Source organism: Triturus cristatus, chromosome 6 (assembly GCF_964204655.1).
Source record: "Triturus cristatus chromosome 6, aTriCri1.1, whole genome shotgun sequence".
Classification (NCBI taxonomy): Eukaryota; Metazoa; Chordata; class Amphibia; order Caudata; family Salamandridae; genus Triturus; species Triturus cristatus.
In genome coordinates, this window is record NC_140589.1 from 987,025,674 (window position 1) to 987,047,121 (window position 21,448).

The following is a 21,448-nucleotide window of genomic DNA, read 5'->3' on the forward strand; positions in this document are numbered from 1 at the left end:
TCCAAACATTTAAAATGCGAAAAGTACTTTCGGAGGTGTGAGGGAGGTTTAAGTGCCAATAGGTCAATAAGTATTTGTTCTTTCACACGTTCAAATCTGATGAACTTCACTTTTTTTCGCTGTTGCCTCTGCAAACCAGAGGTTGTCCGGCACTTCGAGAACATGCAGCGCAACGTTTTGAAATAGCCCTGCACTTACCAGAGGGCGGACGATGTTCCTGTGAGCCCCGCTTCCGTCACCCGTAGAGTCCCTTGAGAAAGCAGAGCAGAGGGCTGAAGGTGGATGTTCTGAGTGGTGAGCCTGCTGCCACTGTTGTTCTTCCCGCAGGGGAAAGAGGCCGGGTTTCAGGCGTGGCACTGTTAGTGTGAGGAGAGACTCTCGCAGCCCCATCAATGGAGAGCTACAGCCAGCCACAAAAAAAAAGCGATCGCTAAACTGTAAGCGATCGCTTTTGAAAACAAAGCCGCAAGTGGTGTGCGCGCGCGCGCCATATGGTTTCAATTATCGCCCGTGTCTGGGCACGATAATTGAAACCATATGGCAAGAATGCACGTAATAGACACCAATAGGCCATGGGCGTAGCAATGCGCCCGCCTTTGGCCTATTGTGTGCTATTTCAAAAACGAACACGCAGGCAAAGGCCAATAGCAGGCAACAAAAGTAAAAACACACGCACAAGCGTGTACAATTCCAGGGTCCGTTTCAGAACCCCAGACAAAAGGACTCTCGCCTGCGCAAGCACTGCTGCGCCGTGCAACGCAGGGCGCGAGCCCTAAAAAGGAATGAAACATGGATGGAACCCCATACGTACAGTAATATGGGGAGGTGTGGGTTAAATTATGAGTGGCGCTATTATACGCAACTTCCGCCAACCAATAGACATTCCACTCATGCCTCTGTGTTTTTATCAATATAACACCGTAGATATTGTTTTAACGTTTGTTTTAAACGTTACGTCTCCCCATCAGTTTTTGGATGGAAACTAGTGAACAGAGCGGCTGAGATATGTAAAGCTGAACACCACACCTTCTAAAATCAGGCTGTGAACTGCGCCTCCCGGTCAGGCACTATCACTCTAGGGAGACCGTGTAATCTAATGATGTTTACTAATAGTAACTGGGCAAATTGACCCGCTATTGGAATTTGCTTACAGGTGATAAAATGTCCTATCTTAGTTAAATAATCTGCAAAAACTAATATGGTTGTACATCCCTGATCCCTCGGTAACCCCACAATGACATCTAAAGAGATTTTATCCCAGGATTTTTCTGGAGTTGGGAGTAGATTGATCAGTCCATGTTGTTTTGTTTTGTCGGTTTTCATCTGTGTTCAGATCTTGCATTCTTTAACCAACCTAAACACGTCCTTCCTTAGACTAGGCCACCAAAATTGACGTAGCATTCTGTCCCTTGTTTTTTCGATTCCATTATGCCCTGCAATGGGTAACTCAGCTGCTCTCATGAACTGTAGGTTGCGCTGATAGGTGAAGACGGTGTCCATATGCTTGTGATAGCACAGCTCCTACAGCCCCTTCTGATACATCGGCTTCCACTATATATGGCTTTTCGGGATCCGCCTGTGCTAAAACAGTAGCAGTTATAAACGCTCTTTTGAGCTCTTCATATGCCATTTGCGCCTCTTCTGTCCATTGAAATATTGTCTTCTTTCATAGCAATTTTGTAATAGGGGCCACCATGTTGGAAAACTGTTTATTGAATCGTCTGTAGAAGTTTGAAATTGCTAAAATGCATTGGATATCCCAAACGTTCTGAGGACAAGGCCAATCTTTCACTGCCAACACCTTCCTCTCTGCCATTACTTGACCGGATGGAGTAAGCATGACTCCTAGGAACTCTAGTGTGGTGACATGAAATTCACATTTACTAATCTTACAGAACAGACAGTGTCTTCGTAGTGTTTGTAAAACCAAACTCACATGTTGTACAAGGATTTTCTCAGGTGGTGAATTATTAGGTATATGATCAATATAGTACCACATATTTATCCAGATACTCTCTTAGTATGTCGTTGAGAAAGAATTGGAACGCCGCAGGGGCATTACATAATCTGAAGGGCATCAGCAAGTTTTCTTACAGCCCATATCATGTCTTTTAAATGCCGTTTTCCATTTGTCTCCAACTCACATACGTACTAAATGGTAGGCTCCCTTGAGATCAAGCTTAGTGTACATTACTGCTTTTTTACCTTGTTCCAATAATACGGGGATTAGGGCAATGGGTACTGGTTCTCGATGGTGATTGCATTCAGGGCTCTAAAATCGATGCAAGTGCGTAGTTCTCCACTGGCTTTCGGCATAAAGAACAGAGAAGCAGCAGGTGATTTAGAATGACGAAGGAATCCCAATGATAGTTACTTTTCTAGATACTGGCGTAGATGCTTCTTCTCTGGTTCAGTCAATATATATTCGGCCACATAGGATGACTGCACCAGGGATTAAATTGATCTGGCAGTCATATTGCTTATACAGTGGTAGAACTTCTGTCATTTTATCATTGAATATGTCTGTGTACTCCTGATAATGTTCGTGTAAATGCACTTCTTTTTCTGCAGTGGTGGCGATGCATTGGCTTAAAAATAGTGCTTTAGATAGAGATTATACAATACAGTTTTGGGTGTTGAGAGAAAACATCGGGGCCAGCTGATGTAAGCCGGTCGGGAGCACATCAAGATAGTGCCACCTCGCATAGAATTTAGCTGCACCTGCCTCTGTTGGTTGCTCTGGGATGTTCCCAACCATCCCTGCTTGTGCCTGAGCCTTAAAGGACCTGTCACCGCGGTCCCCTGTCAAATGGTGGTGCCGGGAACACCACTCTGCAAAAACAACAGTTGATGGACAGAATGCAGAACAATGTCATACATTCACCCCAGTACAGAGATCTGGGCTCACTGCAGCAGGAGAGCTTCGGGAGCTCCTTGCAGCCCAGAGCGTACGGCTGCTACGTCTGTGCATACCCGTCCCACTCGGGGTGGCAAATGCAAAAACAACAGTTGATGGACAGAATGCAGAACAATGTCATACATTCACCCCAGTACAGAGATCTGGGCCTAAATCCATCGTTTTTTTGCTCACCATGCCATTCCAGTTTGAACCCAGGCATATGCAAATCAGTCTTGACCCTGTGCCTCATGGGAACAGTCCAGCCCGAACTGCCAAGCCAGGTCCTCCCTGGACTGGAAACAAGCACCCTAGGACCGGTTTCGGGGTTTCATCCCTCTTCAGCCAGGATAGCTTGATTCCAGTGGCATGGAGAGCACGGGACTCACGTCTGGCTCACTGCAGCAGGAGAGCTTCGGGAGCTCCTTGCAGCCCAGAGCGTACTGCTGCTACGAGGAAGTGACTCGGCCAGCGCTGGTAGAGTCAGCTCAAGCTTTGTGCGTCAGGAGAGTGGAACGGATGCTCTGGAGAGTCTGGAGACAACAGCCATAGGAGAGAAGGGGGCTGAAACCGGCAAGGAATTAAAACATTCAGAGCATAGTCTTCATAGCGTTCTAATGGATTCTAACAGTCTGCAGACAGGAACCCAGTTGGAAGACAAGGGTAAGCTACTGTTTGAGTCAGAGAGGATCAACCGAGAGAGGAGCAGTCAATGTACAGTAAAATATATAGGAAGAACAGAGGAGCAGTTGCAGTCTGGTAACCGGTATACCTTAAGATCTCATAATTGCTCTCCCTTGGGTGGGAGAGGAGGACAGCGGCATAGGTGGTAAAAAGTGCTCTCAATTTCCAGTGAAACTGCAAGTTAAGCAATGAAAGTCCTGAGGCAATACCTGTACAGTTGACGAATCACACCAAAAAAAAAACCTCAATAAAGCTGGCAAACGTATCGCTGCCGAAGGAGAAACAAGGGTTTCAGCCTTTAAAGCTCAAAGAATTACACCCTCACTTAGATCATACTTTAAAGTCAGGACTGCTGCAAGGAAAAATTTTGAGGAAGGCATGAAAGACAGCAGGGTCACCCCAGAACAAAAATATTTGGAGGGTAGGGTGAGAGCAATGTGCGAAATAAGGAGTGTAGACTCGGGAGATCTTGGTACCTCCTTAGTGCACCCTTTTGTCCCTACACAAAACAGGTTTTTGGCCTTGGCCGTGGAAGAACTAAATCTGGGGGCAGAAGGCTCCAATAGGGAGGGGCCCAATAGTGTTGGTGGAACTCCAATTTCAGAGGGTATTGGTATGGGAGGTAGTATTTCTACCACATCTAGTAGCCCTAGATGTGGTGCAGGAAATGTTCAGCCATCTAACTCAGGAAATTAAAAAGCGCTTCTCTACCTCCGAGGCAAATCAAAAGGAGATACAGATAGCATGTTCTATCCTGGAGGGAAAGATGCAAGGTCTGTCCCAGCATACACAGGAGCTGGAATGAGGAATGCAGGACCTACACATAAAAGTTCAAGTGAATACTCAAGAGGTGGTACATTTAAAGCAGAGAGAAAAGGTATGTGAGAGGAAAGGTCGGAAAAAGAATCGAGGAGGCCTTAGTATGGGCTCAATGATGGTGTATTTTATTTTTAGGCAGAGTCACAGAACAGATCACAAAGGAGAAGTCTTTGGGTTTTCCCACTGGATGATGTCCTTCGTCCTTCCCATCTTCTTCCAGGTGAGTGGTGGCTGGACTTTCCCGGGGTACCGAGAGGTAAGAAGAACAGAAGGCGGTACGGTTGACTGTCCTGTTTATGAACCGTCACCCAACCCCGGGAGTGTGGAAGTATTGGGAGTGCACTACAAGAAGAGCAGTGCAGAGAAGACAAACAAATAACAATAACAAATAAAACATCCATGCGCAAGCAGGAGGGAAGATGTTGAGTAGCATTTGTCTCGTTTCAATGAGTCAGTGTCTAGTACTAGTAAAGGTTTCACTATTAGGCCAAAAAAAACAATGATAAGGGGTGTGCTTGAAATAAAACAACAAAAGAGCCCCAAACAACCCATGTGCCCATGTTCAACCAGTACCTCCCCCTTCTTTCACTGCCTTCCAGGCCCCGGATCACATACCACAGGGGCCGCAACTCTCCTGCCTTCACGTCGCCACAGCTCTCCTGAGCTGTGGCGGCGTGAAGGCATCCTCCGGGGGTGTCCACGAGTCCTCCAACCAGTTTTCCGTTTCCAAGTCCTCAGCTTCCCCCTCGTGGCTGGCGTAGTTCCTGGGCCCGTCTTCTTCTTCGCATCGCGGTGAGGATTGGGTCACTTCTCCTTCAGTTGAGGTCTACGGTAGGCGTCCTCTCTCCGGAATCTCCTCAATCTTGCCTCTCCTGGCGTCGTCTGGGTTTCCCTCAAGAGGAGGTTGCCCCCCTTTTGGCTCTCCCGGTTCTCTTGGCCATTGGTCCTCCTGTTCCCAGAGGCGGTCCCGTTTCTGCACGTAAGTGGAGGTCGGGTTAATTAATCCCTGCTCTTCTGTTTCTCGTGTTGTCAATGGAGGAAACACGAGCCGTGAGTCAGGAGCGGGATCCATGAATGGGGTAAAGGCGGGCTCCTCCTCACATCCCCCTACCTTAACTTTCTTGCCAGCAAGAATAGAGTTAAGCGGGTACCTGGACAGGTAATCGGCATTTGCTTGCTCTTTCCCCTTTTGGTGACGGGTATGGAACCTATAGGGTTGAAGGGCGAGAGACCACCTTAGAATCCTGTTGTCGTTACCTTTATTTCTTGATAACCATTCTAGAGGGGCATGATCAGTGTATATGGTAAATTCTCACCCTTCCAGGTAGTACTTGAGGGACTTAACCGCACATTTAATGGCGAGGGCTTCTTATTCAATAACCGCATATCTTTTTTCGCATGGGAACAATTTCCTACTTATATAGAGTATGGGCCTTTCTTGTCCTTGGGGGTCGGTTTGAGATAGCACGGCACCCAGGCAGGCATCCGAAGCATCTGTTTGTAGGACGAAAAGCAGAGAGTAGTCTGAGCTGAGCAGGACAGGTTTTGAGGTCAGGGCATACTTCAGTTGAAGGAAAGCATGCTGAAGAAGTGGTGTGGGGTGTTTTAATTCTCTTTCGGCTTTGATGTCCTTACGGAGAAGGTCCGTCAGAGTTGCGGCTCTTTGAGAAAAATCAGGAATAAACCTTCTATGGTACTCCAGGACCCGAAGGAATGCTCTTAGTTCTTTCTTGGTCTGTGGAAAAGGTATATTAGTGATTGCAGCGATCTTCTCCTATTGTGGGTTTATCTACCCTTCCCCTAGGAGATAACCAAGGTACTGCACTGATCGTGCAGCCAGTTTACTCTTGCCTGGTTTTATTGTTAACCCACCCTCTTTTAATGCCTGAATGACCCTCGTTAAATGTAGTAGGTGTTCTTCCCATGACGAGCTATATATGACTATATCGTCAATGTAAGCTGCCGAAAAAGCGGCACATGGTCTTAGGATCGTGTTCATCAATCTTTGGAAAGTGGCAGGGGCCCCATGTAGACCGAAAGGAAGCACGGTAAAATGATATAGACCACTGGGAGTTGAAAATGCGGTCTTCTACCGGTCGTGCATTGTTAGGGACACCTGCCAATAACCTTTGCACAGATCGAGGGTGCTGATGTAGCGATCTGTGCCTAAGCTTTCCACCAGTTCATCGACTCTCGGGAGAGGATAGGAATCAAATTGGGAGATCTTATTGACCACCCGAAAGTCGATACAAAACATGATGGACCCATCAGGCTTGGGCTCCAGGACTATTGGTGAATTCCATTCGCTATTGGAGGGTTCTATTATCCCCATGTTTAGCATCTGTTGCACTTCCTGTTTCACAGCTTGTCTGCCTGTTTCAGGGATGCGATAGGGACGCAGTTTAACTCGTTTCCCAGGTGGGGTGATAATGGCATGTTCTATTAGGTTGTTTTTGCCGGGTTTTAGGGAGAACACCTTCTGTAGAGGTCGTAGCCGGGCTTCTAAAATCTTGTCTTTGTGGTTCGTGTAGTTCAGCATCAATGCTTTGTTGATATAATGGGGTTGGATGCCCAATGAGACTTAACCGCATGGGAACAGCCCCCTCCCATTTTTTCAGGAGATTAATGTGAAATATCTGGGTATTTGCTTTGTTTTGAGGATCCATTTCGAGGCGATAGGTTACTGGAGTAACCCTTTCTATGATGGGGAATGGACCCTTCCACTGTCCTAGCAGTTTATGGTCTGAGGTGGGCATCATCAGGAGAACAAACCCATCTATCTCCAAAGCGCGTTCTTTTGCTTTTTTATCATATTTTGCTTTTTTATCATATTGAGCCTTCTGGGCGGCTTGGGCCTGCTCCATATGGGATGTAACAATGCTACAGATTTGCCCTAAATGTGTTGTTAAGTTGAGAACGTATTCAGGAAGGGGTTTCACCCCCTCCGGTTCTTCCTTTCATTCCTCTTTTAACATATTGAGTAGGGTACGGGGCTGTCTACCGTATAATAGTTCAAAGGGTGAATACCCAGTGCTCCTCTGGGTCTTACATTGGATGGCAGAGAGCCAGAGGGAACACATCCTCCCATTTACGTGTTTCAAGATCCAGCAATTTATTTAGGGTGGTTTTAAGAGCGGCATTGTACCGTTCCACCAACCTATCGGTTTGCGGGTGATACGCTGCCATGCGGATCTGCTTGATATTCAGTAAGAGGCATACCTCCTTCATTAAACGGGAAATGAAGGGAGTTCCCTGGTCTGTAATTATTTCTCGAGGAAACCCCAATCTAGAGAAGATGGTAATCATTGCTTTGGCGATTTGTACGGCATTTGGCTGGCGTAGTGCCACGGCCTCTGGGAAGCGAGTGGCATAGTCCACAAGCACCAAAACAAACCTACAACCACTGCGAGAGGGAAGTAAGGGTCCTATAATGTCCATCCCAACTCACGAAAAGGGTTCCTGAATGAGGGGCAGGGGATATAAGGGGACTTTCTGGGGTAGGGCCCTGCTGTTCTTTTGGCATATTGAGCATTCCTTGCAGTACTGACGGACCTGCTGGTAGATGCCTGGCCAGTAGAATTTGTCGAGTATTGTTTTCTCCACCTTCTCCTCCCCAAAATGGCCTACTAATATTTGACTGTGTGCACGGAACAACACTTTCTCTCTATAATGTCGGGGGAACCAATAACTGAGATGGTAAGTCCCTCCCACCTTTCCGATGTAGTAACCCCTTCCTGATGATAAATTGGGGACCTACTTGTTCTGGGTCTTTTTCCTCAGATGTTCCATGCCTCTTGTAAGGTGGGGTCATCTCTTTGGGCTGCATGAAATCCTCGATCATACTGCCATATGGGTGCCTCCCTGTTTTGGGTCAAAGCAACTCTTGTCCAGTTCCTGTTTTCCCGTTTTTTCTGTTTCCCACTCTTCTTTTGTTTTCCTGGTGGGAAATCTGGTTCTAGCTCTTGAGAAAAAGGGATCGTCTTTCTCCATTCCTCCACCCTCGGTCCATGTGTCTTGTACCAGTTTAGACATGTATAGATAATCATTCCCTAACACCAGGGGCTCTGGCAGCCGTGGAATGAGTCCCACCCGCATGGGAAGAGCGTCCATGGAGGGCTCATGTTGCACTCTGACATCAGTGGTGGGATACTGTTGGTTGTCCCCATGTACGCGCTGGATGTTAACGTACCCCGTGGGAAGGGCGACTCCTCCAAGAACCGCCTAGGGTTGCATTACACTTTGTAAACAGCCAGTATCAACCAGTGCCTGTAGTTTTTCTCCATTGATAAGTACCGATCTATGATAGGGGTGGGTGGAGCTAGTGGGGCTACAATAATAGTTACAGACCAGTCCAAACTCCACGGGCTCCTCCTTTTGGGGGCACACACTAGCGATATGTCCGTAGGCTCCACAATTAAAGCATTGGGGTCCTGGCTTGGTTGGGGCTTGAACAGGTCTCGGTAGTGGACCAGGCAAGATTGTAACAGTCTCGGGGTTTCGTTGAATGGGGTGTTTTGTGGGACTTAGATAGTTACTCCCAGGCTGTTTCCAATGGTGATTGTCCCTACCTCGTTTGAACTCCTGGGCCCTATTGAAGGCACTGGCGATATCACTAGCCCTATCGAGAGTCAAGCCTGTATGTTGGCGTACCCACTTTTGTACGTGGGGATACAAGGAAGATCAATACTGCTCCAAGTATATTTTTTCCATGATTTCCTCTTTGGATGCTGTGTGTGGCTTTAACCATCTGTCTGCCATGTCCCGTACACGGTAGGCCAGAGCTCTGGGGGTTTCTTGGGGCCCTTCCTTGATTTGCCTCAAACGGAGCCGATAGACCACCTCGTCTATCCTTACCCTTTCCAGAATATTCCTCTTAACTGCTTCATATAGAGTGAGCCCTAGGGGGTTAACGGCCTGGTAGGTGGCTTGCAGGTCTCTCGAATGGAGTGGACCCAGATATCGTCCCCATTTATCCGGTATCCATACGGCTGCCCTGGCCATTCTTTCAAAATTGGAGAAAAAGAAGTCTGGATCCTCCCCCGCTACATACTTCTGTAAGACCATGGAGGGGAGTCCCGTATATCCCCTTTGTTGGCTGAGTGTGTTCGCCAATTTCCCTATGAGGGTTTCTTGGGTCTGGCTCTGTTCGGCGAGAGATCTCTGAAGTTTTTCTCTGTCCTCAGCCACGGCCAGGAACTTTTCCATTATACTGCCCAGCTTCTCTTGACCCTCCGCCATCTTCTGTATCACGGCTTCCATTTTCCTGGATCCCACTTCTGGCACCAGATGTGAGAGGGAAGGTCGGAAAAAGAATCGAGGAGGCCTTAGTATGGGTTAAATGATGGCATATTTTATTTTTAAGCACAGTCACAGAACAAATCACAAAGTAGAAGTCTTTGGGTTTTCCCACTTGGATGGTGTCCTTCGTCCTTCCCGTCTTCTTCCAGGTGAGTGGTGGCTTGACTTCCCCGGGGTAGCGAGAGGAAAGAAGAACAGAAGGCGGTAAGGTTGACTGTCCTGTTTAGGAATGGTCGCAGAAGGAGCTAGGTACCGTTACCAAACCCGAGAGTGTGGAAGTATTGGGAGTGCACTATGAGAAGAGCAGTGCAGAGAAGAACCGGGAGCAGTCATCCAGAATTAGATCACAAAGGTTTTTTTTCCCCCAAAACAGAGCGGTGCGCTAGCAGGAGTGAAGAGGTTGAGTAGTATTTGTCTCGTTTCAATGAGTCAGTGCCTAGTACTAGGAAAGGTTTCACTATTAGGCCTAAAAAACGATAATGGGAGTGCTCGAAATAAACCAACAAAAGAGCCCCAAACAACCTGTGTGCCCATGTTCAACCAGTCCCTCCCCCTCCCTTAACTCCCTCCCCAGCCCCTGGATTACATTCCGTAGGGGCCGCAACTCTCCTGAGCTGCGGCGGCATGAAGGCGTCCTCCGGGGGTGTCCATCAGTCCTCCAACCAGTTTTCCGGTTCCATGTCCTCCGCTTCCCCCTCGTTGCTGGCGTAGTTCCTGGGCCCGTCTTCTTCTTCGCGTTGCGGAGAGGAACGGGTCACTTCTCCTGCTTTTGAGGTCTTCGGTAGTCGTCCTCTCTCCGGAATCTCCTCGTTCTCGCCTCTCCAGGCGTCTTCCGGGTTTCCCTCAAGAGGAGGTTGCTCCGCCCTTGGGTCTCCCGGTTCTCTTGGCCCTCCTATTCCCAAGGCGGTCCCGTTCCTGCACGTAAGCGAACATCTGGTTAGTTAACCCCTGCTCTTCTGTTTCCCATGCAGTCGAAGGAGGAAACCCGAGCTGTGAGTCAGGAGCGGGATCCATGAATGGGGTAAAGGCGGGCTCCTCCTCACAAGGTAATAACAGAAAAACTTGAAAAGTTGAAAAATAACGCCAGGAGGAACAATATCAGAATTCTTGGAGTGGCAGAAGGGTTGGAAGGTTCCGATATTAAAGCTTTTGTGATAAGTATATTGAAAAGTTCCTCCTTCCCGCAGGAGGCCATACCGCCTAACCTGGACATGGACAATCAACAAGTACATAGAGACCCATCCAGGCCGTAAATAAACATGAAAGATTCTGGTGAATTTTTTATCGTACTCTGTGAAAGAAAATATTTTGGGGTTAGCCTTGAAGGAGAAAGCACTGCAAGCGCTGGGGGCCAACTACAGGATTAGGTCAGATATCTCCAAGGAAACAACAGACAGACAGTGGGAACTGGGAAATAAAATGGAGGAGCTGAAGAAGCTGGGAGCATCTGTACAAATGAGGTTCCCCGCCATTTTAAAAGTGATGTGACAGAACAAGATGCACAATTATTTCGATCCAGAAGAAGTGGACACATTTATAGTGCGGGTAAAGCTGCAGAATTCAGATAAATGATAGACAGAGGAGGGAAGATATTATAGGCACTCCCTAAAGATCAGGTCAGTAGGCAGTGGCAATGCCAAATAATATAAATGGAAGGGTTGACACAGGAGGGTCACATGTGGTGGGGAACATAGGGAAAAATTAAAAAAAATAATATGTCCTCAAGTCAAAAAGAAAAACATAAAAGGAAAGCACCTACCAGAAATATTAAGGTCACTTTAAATGAAGAGTGCGGAAGGAAATGGAGCAGGGAAAATGAATAAGAGGGAATCCTTAGCAATTTTATGTTGGAATGTAAATGGGTTATGAGTAAAAAAAAGTCAGCGAGTAATCATACAATATTTAAAAGAGCATAATGCCCAAATGATCATGCTTCAGGAAATGCAACTCTTGACACAAGAATGCAAGGTCCTCTTTTTAAAACAAAGATGGATAGAGGGTTGTGTTTCCACAGATCAAATGCACTCTACCAGAGGCATAGTCGTATTATTACGAGAAAAATGAGGGGTAGAGGTAGTTAAGTCCAGAGCCGATGAGGTGGGACGGTGGATAATTGCTGAAATAAAAGTACACCATACTCTATATACACTAGTAAGCTATTATGCCCCAAATATAGATGGTGTCACTCCGCTGACTCAACTCTTCTCTAATCTGGTAGACTTTGAAGCTCCCATTATTTTAGGTGGGGATTTTAATATCTTATTGGATGATAACCTTGATAGATCCTCAGTATGGATCCAGATTACTTCCCCAAAGATAAGGGCATATCTGATGGATATGATGGAGAATTTTAACATCTGTGATGTTTTTCGTAGAGTAAAACGGAACTGCAGGGATTATACCTTCCACAGTAAGAAGAATGGACCCTACTGCAGATTAGACTACTTTTTCATGCACAGGAAAGAAGTGGTGAAAGTAGTGGGGGTAGACCACCTTCCAATACATCTGTCAGATCATGCAGCATTGCTTTTAAAAATTGAGATGAGGGACTACTGTAGCATTAGGAGCAGGGCCGGCTTTAGCACTGGTGGCGGCCAGTGCGACAATTTTAGTTGGCGCCGCCCCCAATGAACACCTCTGCCACGGATTCCCTACCACCCTTTAACAGTCTCCATAACCACTCTCTCTCAGATACATTTAATACATTTTATAGCGTCACTCACAAAAGTGAAGGGTGTCGGAGCACTCTACATAACGCACACATTACACAGAGAATATCAATCATAGGTGTGTAAATCAGTGTATAGGACATGTTACATAAAACAAAGTATAATAAAGGGTGAATTCACATGTCATCCATATTGGTAGCCAGTATAGTTGAAGAGTACTTGGTCTGGAGAAACACAAACTCTGAATTTAAAATGTAACACAATGAATGGATTGGGGCTCTCTTTAATGACAAGAACTGATATGTACCCAAGTGAACCCCTTTCGCAACATTAGAATAATGAAAGTCTGGGGAAAAAACCCATTCGCTCTAATCTGTACCTTGAACTCTGCCAGCAGTTCTTTGATGACAGTTAATAGCTGTCTGTAAACTGCAGCTAACAAAAGGAAGTCTCTGACAAACGCAGTAACCCACTGACCTGTTTACGTTACATTCACTTTGTGATCTGCATGGTACATGTTCTGTGCAGCAGGCATATTAACCCTCTGCACTACCTAACCAAGAATCAAAACTTCCTCGAGTCAAAAGTTCTATTAGACAAAACTTCCATCTTGCCTGGAAGGACATTAATAACCAGAGATTTCATGACATTTTAATTGCTGCCTGAACATTGCTAGAGGCCAGGAAAGCGGCAGCAGGTGCTTTTAGGCACAATATAAACTATCAAACACCAAACAGGCGCCCCGTGCCAAGTCAGCACCCGGTGCGGTGGCACCGGTCGCACCGCCCTAGAGCCGGCCCTGATTAGGAGTGTCATATGGCCGATAGGGTCATTGTCAAAATTGCTAATTTAGCATTGGCTCTGCTGCCATGATGCTGCTGTTGCGCATGTTACTCTATTTTGCAAGACTCTGTTTATGCCTTTCACATGAGAACCGTCTGCTTTGTGCGGTCTCGGTCTGTTCCTGGAGTTTAGTCTGAACAATGCCCCTTGTTATTCTGTTCTGGTCAGTCCCTAGCAACTAGACAAAACATGCTAACACAGCTGCTGCTGGAAAACTCGTGCTTTGATATTATGGGGATGATTGTTGGTTTAACACACTTGGAGAGGGACCTTTCCAGGGAGAAGAGCCACGCGGTTCCTATGATGTGGATATACCATCTAGGCACTAAGGTATGGGGTCTGCTGGCAAAGCCCAGAGATCTTCTATTATATAATAATACTTTTTCTTACCAAGGGGAGGGTGGTTAGGCCTTATAGTCCTTTATTCACTGTCTTTATAAGATGACATCTCCATTTATAATATATGGACTTGCTACAATGCTAACTGTTTTAGGTTTATGCGTTTTGCTGCTGGTAGTGGCTCGTATACTGCGTTATAGAGCATGATAGTTAAAATAAACATTTTAAATTATATCATTGTCTCTTTCAATTCTTATTTTGGACAAGTACGAGTGAGTGAGCAAAATGGTACGTCTTGTTACCGCGATTCCTGAGAGAGTCAGGAGTGTTGTGTTCTGGGGTGTCTAATCATTTGCATTTTTGTCATTGTTTAGGAGAGCAAATGAGAGAATATAGCTAGTCGGTCCTGGGATTGTGGGTACTGAGGCGGTAGGAAGCCTTAGCCCCTATACACTGAGGTCCTGTATTCCTGCGCATAGTTCTGTGTATGTGTTGAATCCCCGTAACATAGCACCACCAATGTTTGGTCTGGTACTTACCTGCGAGACTCCTGAGTAGTGGTTGTGCTTGTCCACAATCTCCTCACTTCTGTTCCCAGAGACGGTTGTGACGGTATAGCCTTCTATATTCTAAGTGTTATAGGTTTTTCAAGCTTGAATTCTAAAACGTCTTTTCTCTTTGTCTTGCCCAGTGTTGCGCTGCCGCTCATAGGTTGTTTTGATATTATTTTCATTATGGCGGTCGCCATAATGGCTACAAACCGCGCTCAAGTCACAGCCTATTTGATTCAACATGGAGTGCCTAATGCTGGTGCATGCCCTTATTTTTGTTGTTGAGGCGGATGCAGCTCACCACTTCGAGGTATTCTATTCTTGGGTCAACTTTCCGGCAGTGGTTGGAAATGATAATTTCTTTCACAAATATACTGCCACTGTGCTTCCACCAGAATTATCGACCATGAATATTTACTGGAGTATTCCACCAAAGTTGGTTCAGCAACCCCAGATTAAATTAGTTTTTATCTCTACTAATGACGGATGATATCCAGAAACACGTGTGTAGAGATTTATAGCACTAACCTGCACCAACTTTGGTGGGCTACTCCAGTAAATATTCAAGAAAGCATGTACCATGAACTGCCTTTACCATAATGCTAAAGGGCTAACTGTGCTGGGAGGTGAATCAGTGTATTCCCACCCTTTTCTGTTTGAAAAGGCTCCCTTGAGCCATTGAGCTGACGAGCTTGTGGAGATGCACCTGTGCGACTGTGAGAGGTACTGAGACCTGAAAGGATTGTGGCAGCCTGCTCAGCAACCCCAGATTAAATTAACTTTTATCTCTACTGATGACGGATGATATCCAGAAACACATGTCTGGAGATTTACAGCACTAACCTGCACCAACTTTGCTGGGCTACTCCAGTAAATATTCAAGTAAGCATGTACCATGAACTGCATTTACCATAATGCAAAGGGACGAACAGTGCTGGGAGGTGAAGCAGTTTGCTCCCACCCTTTCTGTTTGAAAAGGCTCCCTTGAACCATTGAGCTGATGAGCTTGTGGAGATGCACTTGTGCGAGTGTGAGAGGTACTGAGACCTGAAAGGATTGTGGCAGCCTACTCAGCAACCCCAGATTAAATGTGTTTTTATCTCGACTGATGACGGATGATATCCAGAAACACGTGTCTAGCGATTTACAGCACTAACCTACACCAACTCTGGTGGAATACTCCAGTAAAATTTCAAGTAAGCATGTACCATCAACTGCATTTACCATAATGCTAAGGGGCGAACTGTGCTGGAAGGTGAAGCAGTGTGCTCCCACCCCTTTCTGTTTCACTTGTTTGACGTTCAACAAAGGCGACACAGTACATATAGCATACAAATCACATTTGTATACATCAGCGGAAATGAGATTGTCAAATGTTGAAAACATTTTGACTGCGGTTCAAATGGCGATTCTGAATGAAAGATCTCTAGCGCAGGGAAAGCGCATTCTTATGGTTTCGCCGATACCTGCTTTAGAAGCAGTGACCAAGGCAAGTGTACTGAATTCTAAAGCTTTACATCCCCGTTGGATATAATGGGCTACTTCTTTGACATCGGCTGATGTCATGTTTATCTTTGATCCCGCTCTGTAAAGACAGGAGTTTTTACAGAATTAACATGTTCATCCTCCTCCTTTGTCGTTACTTTCTTTGGATCAGTACCATTGTATCATTTATACTGAAGGCTCGGCTCAACTGGCCATCGGGTCAAAACATGCTTATTCAGCGACTTGCGCTATAGTGGCTGGTTTGATTATAAATCGCGAATTTAAGTCCTCCGTTGTGCATACACAGGCACTTAGGGACTGTAAGGCGCAATTAGCGGAGCTGCGTGCTCTAGTTTTAGCTCTAGAATTCACTGATCCTATTGCGAATACTCTTATTGTGTGCGATTCTTACTACTGTGTCCAGTCTTTTAATGACAACTTATACTTTTGGTCTCAAAATGATTATTGAGACTCCAAAGGCAGTTTGAGTGGCGGAACTTAAAGAACATCTGCCACTCACACAGGTTGTACATACTCTAGGCCATCAGCGTGTGGGAACACATGCTGTTGGAAATTATTTGGCTGATGAGGCAGCCAAATCTGCAGTAGCCACGTGTTCCGTTGCAGCAGTTACAAGGTCCATGACTAAAATAGGTAATGAAATACTGGCAGCTATAGCTGCTTCGAATGATGAAACTGATTTCCCGCAGGGCCTTCCCTTCTAAGTATTCTTATTATTTGTCACCTGAACAAGTTCCTTATGCTACTATACCGTCAGTTGGGGATCGGCTGATTCCCAACATGGACCACAGGCTTCCTTTGATCGTAGCCGCACACGAGAGCATGGCTTCTGCACATGCCAGAGAGTCCGCGACTGTTTCTATTTTACAGCAACGTTATTGGTGGTGTGGTTTATATAGACAAACCCATTCTTGTGTGACATTTGTCAACAAATCAAACTATCTATGGTTTCGCGTCCACCACAAACACAGCTATATATATCAAATCAGCCATTTGGCTGTGTATATCTGATCACTGCAATATATTTATATGCAGTATTCTGATACTGCATATAAATATATTTTTCTTGCAGTTGATTCATGCACTAGGTTCCTTTGGGTTTGGCCAAAACGCAGTGTTGATGCTCGAAATGTCATTAGAGATTTGCATGTCTTTGTCGGGACACCTTCCATCCTGTCCAAGGTCCAGCGTTCGCCTCTAAGGTGTACAAGGACGCGATGAAGTCTTTGGGGGTGCTGGTGCAGTTTTCGTCTCCATACAGGCCTGAGGGCAATTCTATAGTGGAGCGAATGAACCGCAACATTTGGCGTAGATAACCATTCTAATATGTTAAAGGACCTACAAAAGACCCGTGACAGCTTCGCTACAGAACATTTACCCTCTTCCAATGAAACGACAATGCTGATTCTGGTCGTCGGCTGGCTCCCTCAGATTCTCTGGCACGAGAGAAGTTGGAGAACAAAAAAGAGTTTGATCCCTCTTATCATGCACCGGTCCCAGTTCTTGGATTAAAGGGTACTTGTACAGTGATACTACTACCTTTGCTTGGTCGCAAAGAAAACAGATATATTTCAATTGACAATGTCAAACTACACAATCTGGCCGATTCTGAATAGTGTGACTTCCAGTATTTCAAGCAACGCTATTTCCCTGAATCCAATGGTTTCTGCCTCTTCCACTAATGCCCGTGTCGTTGAGGGCGAGATGGAGGCTTCTATTGACATTCTGCCTACTGTGCCCTCAACCTCCTCCAACGCTGATGTCGGGTATGCTTATCCTGCATATGAGTGCCATATTGAAGTACCAAACAGCCTTTTACATCATCAAGCTGATGCTGCACTGCCCTCATTAATGAACATGGGAGCAATCGGCTATTTTGGGGATGACGAGCTTCTCCTATAACTCTTCCTCTTTGCCATCAACTGTGACACCTCCACCGACGCAAACCAGTATTTTCATTTCGGGTTCAAAAAGACTTACCTGGTCCCACCCTAGTCCTACATCTGGCTGGTGCTTATACTGATTTCCCGCAATGTGGATCGGGTTTGTGACAGTGTTCTTCTTGCTAATCAATGTTCATTACTTGCCAGAACACTCTGCTGTGAAGTTGGTTGATGGAATTCTGTCTCCTCATACGTCATCCCATATCATGAAGCATGATCAAGCCTTTGTGAACATTTCGGCTTTCTATGTTGGAACCATTTGGGATAAAGTGGAATTCGAAATCCATGGTCCGACGGAAGTCCTCACCATACCATACGTGTTTCGCGTTTCCTTAGGATATGTGCTAACACAGGACATACATTTCGATGATTGGGATGTACAAGCGATACAATCGTTGTTTTCAGATTTAAAATATTATGCTGCTATTGATGTTGAAGATTTGTATTTAAATTCTGCCAATTCTGCTGATTTATTCTGTTACCAACATTATGGTCATCATTTTTGCATAAAACAAACATGTTAGACCTGTTTTTACTTTCACGCAGTGGAAACATAGTCCAACTCCCGTAAAGGGAAGTTCCAAAACACTTCGGAATAAGTTCACCTATTATACTGATTACAACAGTTCCAACCCAGAGTCCTATTTCTTTAAATTGAAATTACCATCTCAATCTAAATTTATGTTGACGCACACAAAGTTAATGTATTCAAATTCATTTAGAATTGAATTAGCCTTACAGGATTACGAACACTGGAAAGATACCATTGATTTGAAATCAGTTTGGGATACCAAGTCTTGGCAGGTCCAGGGAACCGAAGCTTTGCATCATGTGTGTTCCATTCTGACTCAAATATTATTTTTAAATGACACGATGCACCAAACTACTTGTTTTTGCTTGGCAACAGCCAAAAATTTGAATATTCCATCCATTCGCTCATTGGCCGAGTATGATAATAGGTGTAAACACACCAATCATACTATCGACGAATTACGGACACTGTTTTGAAATGGCAGTTTATATATCTCTGATGTTGACCCCTCAGGATGTTTGGTGTGGCAAACCAATGCCAATGCCTGTCAACTGTGTTTTCACAATGCAGCGACCGGTTTCACTCAAACTAGACCTGATCCACGTTTCCCGCATTCACATTCGGTCACCACGTACTCAGTGGGGAAATTGTGTCAGCAATGGTTGGAACACTCTACACTGTCGTCAGTAAAGCAACACCTGTCTCACTTGTCAGGCAACATTAATTTGGCTGATTTTATCTTGGGTCCTATATCACCAAGATCAAAAAGATTTATCCATGAGGCTTATAATGAATTATGGAAACTATCGCAGATGGGAGCAGCGTTCCATCTGCGCCAAACTGACAAAGCAAATTTGGCGAAAGTTCTGGCAGTTGTCTACAATAGCATAAATACATTGTCTTCCCTTATTTACACGTTAGATAATATTGTTTCATATGTCATTGATATTGTTGAAAGTGATGTATCTGTACTATACAGTGATCAAAATTATTTACAATCTGTGATGCACTTTGCACGGACGTTGCAAACTCTCAAAATGGGAAAGTACCATGGGATTATTTGAACACTACTGCATTTTTTTATGCCATTTAACTTGACTGATAAGCAAAGGTTCATGTACATGAAAGACCCTACATACACATTGTTGCACTTTGAACAATTAGAACATTTACCATTTTCCGTAGTGGAGACTGATTCAGCTGTATGGTTAATTTATGGCGTTATTTCTTTGCCATTATCACCATTTCAGTTTAAATCTTGCATCAAACACTTCCCGATAGGCCGCTTTGAACCCCTGGGTAGTGCGTTTCTTCATGAATTATGGTCCTTGCCTTTCACCTACAGATGTCACCGGTAAGATAAGGAAGTTTTCCTAACAGGGGAGGAGTGCGATTCCACAGGAGGACATTCCCTGGTTTGCAAACAAGTTAAATTGCACAGCACTTGTAACATGTCCGCTGCTGATCTGGCAGATTTCAATAAACAAAGCAGACTCAAAGCGCTATTGTTTCAACAGGAAGTGTCTCTCACTTCAGCTCGAGAGACCTTCCAATTGCAGGTGGCGAGAACATCTAGTAAGATTCAGTCACTCCTGAATACGAATCTCCCACTCCATTTTGGGGAACTGATATATCAAATATTTAATGCGTCTGACACAGAAGGCCTTGCTCATATTTTTAAACTTGTGGGATCCGGCCTTGTGACCTGTTTTCAGATGATTTTTGGAGAAATACGGACCTTATCCATTCTATTTTTTCCAGTGCCTTCGAAGGGTTCTCCATAATATTAGCGCTGGTGGGTGGCGTGCTGTTACTTCTGCTCCTGTTGCGCAGTGGTTGCCAAAATTGTGGTACTGCACAGACCTAGCAAATTGCAACTGTACCGTGACTGAATGCAACAACATTTTAGATGCTTGCCTTTAGAGTCGTTTGGCATAAGTTATGGACTAACTTTTCGCTTTGCCTACTTCACTTGCGTGCAACCTGTGTTCTGCAGCCAGCGGTGCCCTTTCTATTGGGCCTAGGATTTATGCCTCTCCAATATGTCATACGCAAACTCGTATTATGATCTGTTGGTGGGTCCATTACTGGCCCATGACCAGGCCTGTTCTGGGGATGGCCGTTTGATGCGTCCAGCTCCACTTGGTGTGTTTGCTGAGTGGAATACCTGTGAGGCTGCACACTGCCTCCTGCAACGGAGTTTCATCGAATATCACGCAAGTTGCCCGGATATGCTCTTGGAGGCATCGGATTATGAGGAACACGTGTGTTCCTTCGAACTACTTGACTGGATGGCATCCCTTTTTGCTATGTATGACGGATGACATTTTGGAACAAAAGTGCATTCTTAAGTTCACGAAATTTGATGGATGTTCCAATATGCATTAGTCACGTTTTCAACGATTTTTATTTCCCCTAAATTTTCCAAATTGATTTTTTTCCTCTCTCTCTCAAGCGTTATTAGACTCGGCTTATCTTTGGATTCTGTTTAAGTCTTTAACCTATATGCTACTACCTGGCCAAGGGGAGGGTGTCATATGGCCGATAGGGTCATTGTTGACATCACTAAGTTAGACTGAGCTCTGCTGCCATGATACTGCTGTTGCGCACGTTACTTTATTTTGCAAGACTCTGTTTATGCCTTTCACATGACAACCGTCTGCTTTGTGCGATCTCGGTCTGTTCCTGGAGTTTAGTCTGAACACGGTGAGCAAGGTCGATAAACAGTGCCCCTTGTTATTCTGTTCTGGTCAGTCCCTAGCAACTAGCCAAAACATGCAAACTCAGCTACGGCAGCTGGAAAACTCGTGCTTTGATATTATGGGGATGCTTGTTGGTTTAACACACACTTGGAAAGGGACCTATCCAGGGAGAAGAGCCACACGGTTTCCTATGATTTATATATACCATCTAGTCACTAAGGTATGGGATCTGCTGAAAAAGCCAAGATATATTTTAATATATAATAATACTTCTTCTTACCAAGGGCAGGGTGGTTAGGCCTTATAGTCCTTTATCCATTGTCTTTATAAGAGGACATCTCCCTTTATAATATATGGACTTGCTACAATGCTAACTGTTTTAGGTTTATGCATTTTGCTGCTGGTAGTGGCTTGTATACTGTGTTATAGAGCACAATTTTTTAAATAAACATTTTAAACTATATCAGTGTGTCTGTCAATTCTTATTGTGGACAAGTACGCATGAGTGAGCGTAAGGGTACGTCTTGTTACCGCGATTCCTGAGAGAGTCAAGATTGTTGTGTTCTGGGGTGTCCAATCATTTGCATCTTCATGATTATTTAGGAGAGCAAGTGAGACACTATAGCTAGTCGGTCCTGGGATTGTGAGTACTGAGGCGGTAGGAAG

At 45.1% G+C, this 21,448-nt stretch overlaps 1 protein-coding gene across 1 annotated transcript in view; it reads left to right on the forward strand.

Annotated features, from left to right (window-relative positions):
• DTD1 (D-aminoacyl-tRNA deacylase 1) overlaps window positions 1–21,448 on the forward strand; it is a 642,381-nt gene that overhangs the window by 77,815 nt on the left and 543,118 nt on the right. The gene's annotated exons all lie outside the window — the stretch shown is intronic.